Source organism: Chionomys nivalis, chromosome 1, assembly GCF_950005125.1.
Source record: "Chionomys nivalis chromosome 1, mChiNiv1.1, whole genome shotgun sequence".
NCBI classification, from domain to species: domain Eukaryota; kingdom Metazoa; phylum Chordata; class Mammalia; order Rodentia; family Cricetidae; genus Chionomys; species Chionomys nivalis.
In genome coordinates, this window is record NC_080086.1 from 112,373,134 (window position 1) to 112,381,825 (window position 8,692).

Consider the following 8,692-nt stretch of genomic DNA (forward strand, 5'->3'; position numbering starts at 1 on the left):
TCAATAAGTACTCAGTATCCTCCTTACGGTCTTTGTCACTACTCTTTGTCCTTTTATAACAGGGTGTCAGAGAAAACCCCCATTTCTCCAAAGACCATAATAGCTGCTGAGAATCTCTGTATTCCTATCATGAAATTACTGAACAAATATTTCACAAGCAGGGATTATTTGCTAGCACATAAGACAATTTTAGGATTGTGAAAATTCTTTGTGCTCTAGTGTAGAAATGGTTGCATTTTCATGTTAATTTGCCCACCATGACAGCTTTATAACATAAAATGTGAATCAATATATAGACAATGACTTTCTTCTCATAATGATAAATGATTTAAGGTGTATTGTTGTACCTCATTCCCCCAAAATGGAAGGTATCAATACAGGGGATATAGAAAGAGGTCTGTTTATATGGACAAGTTGTCAATGGCAGTGGTTTCTCTTCGTATTTACTCTACTTCTGGCAGGGACATAAGATCATCATTCTTGTAGTTCAGAGTCACCTTTATTGTCATCATGAATGCTCCAATATCATGCTAAAAGTGAATATCCTCAATGTATCTATTTTAAAGAGATAAGGAGATATTATCGAAAATATTTTCACTCTTTTCGATCCCAGTACAGCCTTGGCTCCGTGGAGCATGTAGCAGTTCCAAAACATTGGATGCTGGATAAACTAACCGGTGTATTTGCGCCTCGTCCATCCACTGGCCCTGACAGGCTGAGGGAATGTCTGCCTCTGATCATTTTCCTGAGGAACAGGCTTAAGTATACCCTGACTGGAGATGAAGTGTAAAAGATATGTATGCAGCGCTTCGTTAAGATTGATGGCAAAGTTAGGACCGATATAACCTACCCTGCTGGGTTTATGGATGTCATCAGTATGGACAAGACTGGAGACAACTTCCGTCTAATCTATGACACTAAGGATCACTTTGCCTTTCATTGTATTACACCTGAGAAGGCCAAGTACAAGTTGTGCAAAGTGAGAAAGATCTTTGTGTGCACCAAAGTAATCCCACATCTGATCCCCTCATCAAGGTGAATGACACCATTCAGATTGATTTGGATACCGGCAAAATAACCAACTTCATCAAGTTTGACACTGGTAACCTGTGTATGGTGACTGGGGGTGCTAACTTGGGAAGAATTGGTGTGATCATCAACAGAGAGAGACATCCCAGCTCTTTTGGTGTGGTCCATGTGAAAAATGCCAATGGCAACAGCTTTGCTACCCAGCTTTCAAGCATTTTTGTTATTGGTAAGGGCAACAAACCATGGATTTCTCTTCCCCAGGGAAAAGGAATCAGCCTCACAATTGTTGAAGAGAGAGACAAGAGGCTAGGGGCCAAACAGAGCAGTTGGTGAAATGGTCTCTAAAAGACATGCTGGAGACATATTTGTACTCTTGCTAACAAGCCTTTCTAGGCAAAATGCTAGATTAAACAGCATAATAAAAAACTAAAAAAAAATATTTTCCACATTTTCTAAAAACAAATGCTTTCCATATCAATGTAAAATATATAAATCAAGTAGTTGCTATTTTGGTTTAATAGTAGATTTGATAATCTACTTTTCTATCCTATTTCTGTAACCCCCTTTTCTTTTCAGAGTATACTCAATAATCTACCATTATATCCTATCATATCTATATCCCCCTTTTGCATTTTAGAACGAGATCCCCGAATCTATTCTCCTTTGTTCAGGTTTTTTCCTGACTATTACCAATAATAACTTGAATCCAATCTCTCTAAATAATGTCAAATATCCATAACCTATTGAATGACCAATAACCACATACCCCACCTCTTAGGAATGTGAGTGTCATATTCTTGTTACTTCCTGCTCTTTGGGGCTGGAGATATCTTTACGGTATCCAGAAGAGAAAAACTGGGGTGAATTATCAAATCCTGGGAAAGGTAGCTGTATCATTTGTTGTCTAGTCTGATCTCTGTATAATGGGAAAGTGCAGAGCTTGTCTCACTGGCTAGAGTAATCTGTTAGGCTGGATCCTCTCAGCTAGCTACCTCAAAATTGTCCTGGATAGTTTATAGTCTAAAACCAATCTTTACATGGTGTTTTTAGCTTAGTAGTGTTACCATTGACCTGGATAGTCCTGGTGGAATCATGATTGTGGGGCCCCATCCTCATTTTGAAAACTTCAAAGGTCACTGTTAGGTGAGACTATGGTACACTGTAGAAAATTAGAACATTTTAAATGTCATGTGCAGCATATATCAGATTGGTTAAAGGATCAATATTTGTTATGTACATCTAGAGTATAGAAACTTAATTCCTTGTTACCTGTTAGAGACTTGAACCTGAATTCATATATAGGAAGTCAGATGAAGGTTTCTTTCTAGAATGAGTTAGTACTCTATATAACCATTAATATCATGACAAAAAGTTTATTTATATACACACACACACACACACCAATCTTATAAATTTTGAGGTAATATTTATATCTGAAGAAAAGTCTCAAAGAATCAAAATAAAACCAGAGGATTATGACATCAGTGGCAATACAATAGTCCCTAAATTTTGAGTTTTCTTCTCTCCCCTATTAGGTGACTCCTCTGACATGAGGCATAAATTTTGGATTTTACTTTAACAAACATGCTTGGGTTTAGAGAAGGAGTGAGACACAATCTAACGCCATAAACAGCTTTAATTTTTAGTTATACTAACACTAAAAAATTACTATTTTCATTATAGATCTATAGAGAATAGCAAAACCAAACATTTGGGAAGATTTTTGAAGTTTTATTCAATTGGAGGGTTTAATATACCAATAAGTCAATTTATTCTTTTCATGGGACATTATCATTAGATGATTTGTCCTTTTTCTTCAGATGTCTCATATTTTCTGGGGCCTTCAGATCCCTTAGGTGGATGCCTTCATTCTCCTGAAAAGATAAAAACAAAACCCTTCCCCAACCCTAATTTTGGGAATGTTCCCTTTTGGCAAATTATATCTGATCAAATGAAAAGCATTTGTTAGTCATATAAGTTAGTTTATATTGAATGATCAAATTGTTTGATGAACTATCACCTCTACTAATCAAGAGGTCTCTCTTGTTCAAATCGAACCTTTATCAATGGTGATAGTATCCATAGCTTTCCTTCTCTTGTGAAAGCCAAAGCAAAACCCCTTCCCCAACGTAACACATGTCTTTGTTTCCATTCTAAGGAGATCACATCTTTTAAGTATACAGATGGCTGTGAACCATCATGTGGTCGCTGGGATTGAACTCAGGACCTCTGGAAGAGTAGTCAAATACTCTTAACTACTGAGCCATCTCTTCAGCCCCATTAGATTTCTTTTAAAAAAATACCAATCCAAGTTTCCACTACCTTCCCTCCCCTATTCCCTCCACATACCCTCCTTTCCCACCCCCATCCAATCCTCAGAGAGGGTAAGGCACATTGCTTTGTAGAAGATCCAAGGCCCTCCCTACTATATCTAGGCTGAGCAAGGTATACATCCAAAGAGAACAGGATTCCCAAAACCCAGGATATGCAGTAGATATAAATCCTGATGCCACTGCCAGTGGCATTTCAGTCTGCCCCAGCCATGTAACTGTCAACCACATTCAGAGGAACTAATTTGGTCCTATGCTTGTTCCTTCCCAGTCTGGCTGGAGTTGGTGAGCTCCCATTAGCTCATGTAAACTGTTTCAGTGAGTGAATCCATCATGGTCTTGACGTCTTTTCTCATATTCTCATGCCTTCCACTCTTCAACTGGACTTTGGGAGCTCAGTTCAGTGCTCTGATGTGGGTCTGTACACATATGTGTGTGTTGTTGTATTAGGGGAATAGATGTTCAGGATTGAGACTACATCTTGATGGATTGTTCCTGTTATGAGTATAATGTGTCCTTCTCCATCTCTTCTAATTGATTTTAGTTTGAAGTCAATTTTGCTAGATATTAGGGTAGTTACACCTGATTGTTTCTTAGGTCCATTTGATCAGAAAAGCTTTTACCAACCCTTTACTCTGAGGCCGTATCTATCTTTGAGATTGAGGTGTGTTTCTTCTTGTATACAGCAGAAGACTAGTCCTGTTTTCATATCCATTCTCTTAGCCGGTGTCTTTTTTATAGGTGAATTGAGTGCATTGATATTAAGTGATATTAATGACCAATGGTTGTTAATTCTGGTTATTTTTTTGGTAGTAGTGTTTGTTTCCCTTCTTCGGGTTTTGCTGGTGGGGTTATCAGATACCTGTGTTTTTTTGGGTGCAGTTAGTTTCCTTGGGTTGGGGTATGAGGGTGCAGGGGCCTCCTAAGGGTCAGGGAGTTGGGGGTAGGATGGATTGGAGTCTGGAGTATGAGAGTGCAGGGACCTCCCAAGGGTCAGGGAGTTGGGGGCAGGATGGACTGGGTTCTTTGGGTGTTCTACCTCAAGCCCTCACATCCCTGTCCTCCCCCAGTCTACACTAGATTCATTTTCAGCCTGTTTTTCTGCCTCTGGTACATACTGAGGGACTCTAGGCATGAACTGCACAGAGTCGGGACCCAGGGCAGTCCTGCATTTCTGCTGTTTAGGTCTTCTGAGAGCTCTGTCCCAGGCTCAGCTTCCTGATTGCTCCATTCCTTTCTGTCATTCACCTTTAGGCTCCTGTTTTATTCCAGGAAAGGGTTTTTGATTCCCCTAGACACTTGTACTTTGTTTTCTGATGATAATAGGCAACCCCAGTGAAAGGGTCATTCAGCCCTCAAAAATGGTCATGGCTCTCAGTTACAAGTCTTTAGGAGGAAAAACGTCTGTAGGTTGAGAAGAGAGATCTGTATAAATGGACCAGAGGAGTTGGGTTGTGATGGTTGAATGGAGTGAGCTCTCTGCTAGGTTATGGAGAAAGAATTCCTGGAGGAGGGGACATGACCATACCAGATATAACCAGAGGTCAGATCAAGTGAAGGTGTAGGAGAGACAGAGTCAGATATATGGAATGATGCAGCTCTATAGCCATTGGTAGAAATGTTCAAAGCAGGAGTGGATTATGTAGCAAGAAGATTGAGAGGGCTGTGGTTGGTGTGTTATAGGGCCTACTATTCCACGTCACCCTACTCTACTGTGATGGTCCTGTTGCATGTTCCTTGTTCACCTGAGACTATGGCTCTAGGACAGAAAATGCTAAGCATCATATGTATTTGCTAGGCAATTCTGTAGCTCTGTCTGGATTCTTATTTCTCTGTCATTTGTGAGTGGTGGAAACTCATGTCATTTGGTTGAAGAAAAGAAGAGTTTGTTACTGACTATAGAGACCAAAGAGGATGGTCTTCAAGCATAGCTGGATCCAGCTTTCAGGCAATGGCGGCAGAATCTGTGTCTTCTCCATGGGAGTCTAGAATAAACAGAACTGTCACCTGTGCCTAAGCATCGCTGAGTACAAGCAGGGGAAGCTAAGGATCAAGTGGTCTGAATCAAGGAGGCCTTCGGGTATCTAAAGTAAAGACCCCTGACTTCTTTAGGTGACCACAAGGCCTTATGGTGAGGGTGATTCTTCTTTTGCCTAAATGGACTATTTTCTGGACAAAAGTCTAGACTAGGGAGTCAGCAGCTGGTGACTGAGTATAGAGGGACCAGGATGAAGGGCAAGGCTGAGGCTCAGGATCTCAGATGCAAACCATTAGCTGTGCTACACATCACCACCTTAACCCCCATTGTTAATCTCCTCATATGTCCATCTTCTCTCACCTTTGGATTCTTCAGTGTTTTTGTGGAAACTAAATTACTAGGCTTAGTAAATCTAACAAGTGTGGCATTTTTGTTGCTGTGTTTGAGTTGAGATATGACTATATTTCCCTGCATGGTCTCATATGCCCAGCTTTAAAAACTCATCTTGCCTCAGTCTTTCATAGCTGGGACTTATTACTCCATGTCTTTGCTATTGTTTCTATTGCTGTGAAGAGACACCATGAGCACAGCAACTCTTATAAAGGGAAATATTTAATTGGGGTGGCTTACTTAAGGTTCAGAGGTTTAGTCTACTTTTGTCATGGTGGGAAGCAAGACAGCTTGCAGGCAGACATGGAGCTAGAGAAGGAGCTACATCTTGCAGGCAAGAGAAAGTGGTCTCAGACACTGGGTGGTATCATGAACATATATGAGATCTCAAAGCCTGCCTCCACAATGACACACTTTCTCTAACAAGGCCACACCTCCTAATAGTGCCATTTTTGGGGGGAGCCACTTTCTTTCAAAACAACACACAACAATAGAAAGCAAACACGGATGCTAGATAAAGATGATTCACTCTGCAGTTTTCCTCTGACCTCCACACCAAACATGGCACATGTGTATACCCCCCATATTTATAATAAATAAAAACAAATTTTCTTTAGAACAGGAAATGTAATCTATAATTGAAACATGTTAAATAATTGTAGCATGACTTCTAATAGGTCTTGGTAGTAAAAGCTCAGAGTCAGATATAGGTGAAAATGAAGAGAGACCAGAGAAATGAAGGAGCAAAATACATTTCCTACTCAACTTTCCAACCTAAAAGAGACTGAGCTCCTGTCTCCTCCCAACTTATCACTTCCTCTCTCTGCCCAGTCATATCACTTCCTGTCTATGCAGACCTCCATACCTCTGTGGTTAGCTAGTGACTAGGTCCACCCTCTGATCTTCAGGTAAGCTTTATTTATATAACAATACTATTCTTTTATGCATGACTCCAGTTTTTATTTATTAATTATGCATGGAATTGGATATTTTTATTAGCATCTAATAGTTTTATATTAATGCACTTTCCTGATTAAAGCTGTTATTTTGTTGATTATAAAGTACTTGAACAGATGCTCAACATCAATAAGAGTTACAGAATGTAGAGAAAATCATTGAGATGCTACATGACACTCATCGGAAGGATAGACTCTAACATGTGTTGAGGGATACGAATGAGTAGTTTGGGGGCCACACACATTCCTGGAGGGAAAATAAAATGCTGAAGCTGCTAGGAAAATAGTTTGGCAGTTTGGATGGTGACTCTCACTTGATCCTGCAGGTTTATTAGGTAAGTAGAAACACAAGAAAAACAGGTGCTTAATAACACACTCGTGTGTGTAGTGAGCTGTGGGCAGGCCTGTTTTTCATCCTGCCCAGCTCCCGCATGGTTAGCTTTACTCCCGAAATAACAACACACAAACTGTATTCATATAAACACTGCCTGGCCCATTATAGCTAGCCTCTTCTTGGCTAACTCTCATATCTTGCTTAACCCATTTCTAATAATCTGTGTAGCACCACAAAGTGGTGTCTTACTGGGAAAGATTCAGCATGTCTGACCTGCGTCCATCTTGGGCCAGAGCTTCATCGCATCTGGCTCAGAGAGGAGAGGCATGGCAATTGCCTCTCTTCCTCCCAGCATTCTGTTCTGTTTACTCTGCCTACCTAATTTTCTGCCCTATCAAGGGTCAAGGCAGTTTCTTTATTAACCAATGAAATCAACTCAAAACAGAAGACCCTCCCACATCACGTGTGTGTGTGTGTGTGTGTGCGTGTGTGTGTTCAATAGAACTCTATATTCCTTAGCCTTTGCATCTGTCACTGGGACCTAATACTTGACAGGAACAACCCATGAAGGAAAGAGTTTATTTAGTACATGGCTTATGCCTACCACTATATGGAAGGCATGGTGGCAATAATATGAGGTGATGTCTGTTCACATGGCCTGGATGGTTCCTGGGCTAGAAGAGTGAACAGGCATAACCTTCAAATACTGGCCCTATTCACCTACTTCTGCCAGCCAGGCTGTATTAGTTAGGGTTCTCTAGAGAAGGAAAACTGATAGAATGGGGTGTGTGTGTGTGTGTGTGTGTGTGTGTGTGTATGTGTGTGTATGTATGTATGCACTTGTACATGATTTATTAGAGTGACTTACAGTCTGTGGTCTGACTATTCCAATAATGGCTGTCTCCAAGAATTTAATATTTGTTCAGTCCACAGGGTTGGACGCCTCAGCTGGTCTTCAGTATACACTAGAATCCTAAAGAACAAGGCTCCAGTATCAGAGAAAGAATGGACTTGCCAGAGAGAGTGAGGGCAAACAGGCAAAGAACAAAAGCTTCCTTCATCCATGTCCTTTATATAGGCTACTACCAGGTGTGGCCCAGGCTTAAGGTGAATCTTTCCACCTCAAATGATACAGCCAGGCAGTGGTGGCGCTGCCTTCAGTCCCAGCACTCTGGAGGCAGAGGCAGCTGGATCTGTGACTTTGAGGCCAGCCTGGGCTACAGATCGACTTCCAGGACAACCAGGACTGTCTCATAAAAGAATAAAAAAGGGCAAACATGATATCTGTGTTGTCTCTTAGTTCTTCGATTTTGGCCTTACGAAAGGAAGATTTCTTTTTAAAAGGTATTTTTGAGTTTGGACATGTTTACTTCAGAAAAAGCTTCTAAAGATACCTGGCTAAATTCTCTCCAATACTTTCTTAAGTCTCTTCTTTTTGTGGGAATATTTTAAGACTGTAGGGAAAGGTTATGTGGACAATACAGGGCCTGATGGTCTCTGTTTTACTCCTCGTAATTGTGTGTTGGTTTCCTCAGGGACGACTTGGCCCAGCTGCCTTTCCTGACCATGTGCATCAAGGAAAGTCTGCGGCTGCATCCTCCGGTCCCTGTCATCTCCCGCTGCTGCACCCAAGATATTGGTCTCCCAGATGGCTGGGTCATCCATAAAAGTGCCC

At 40.9% G+C, this 8,692-nt stretch overlaps 1 pseudogene; it reads left to right on the top strand.

Annotated features, from left to right (window-relative positions):
- The first annotated feature begins 640 nt into the window (after positions 1–640).
- The window catches only part of LOC130882884 (40S ribosomal protein S4, X isoform-like), an 8,972-nt pseudogene continuing 920 nt past the window's right edge, over positions 641–8,692 (top strand).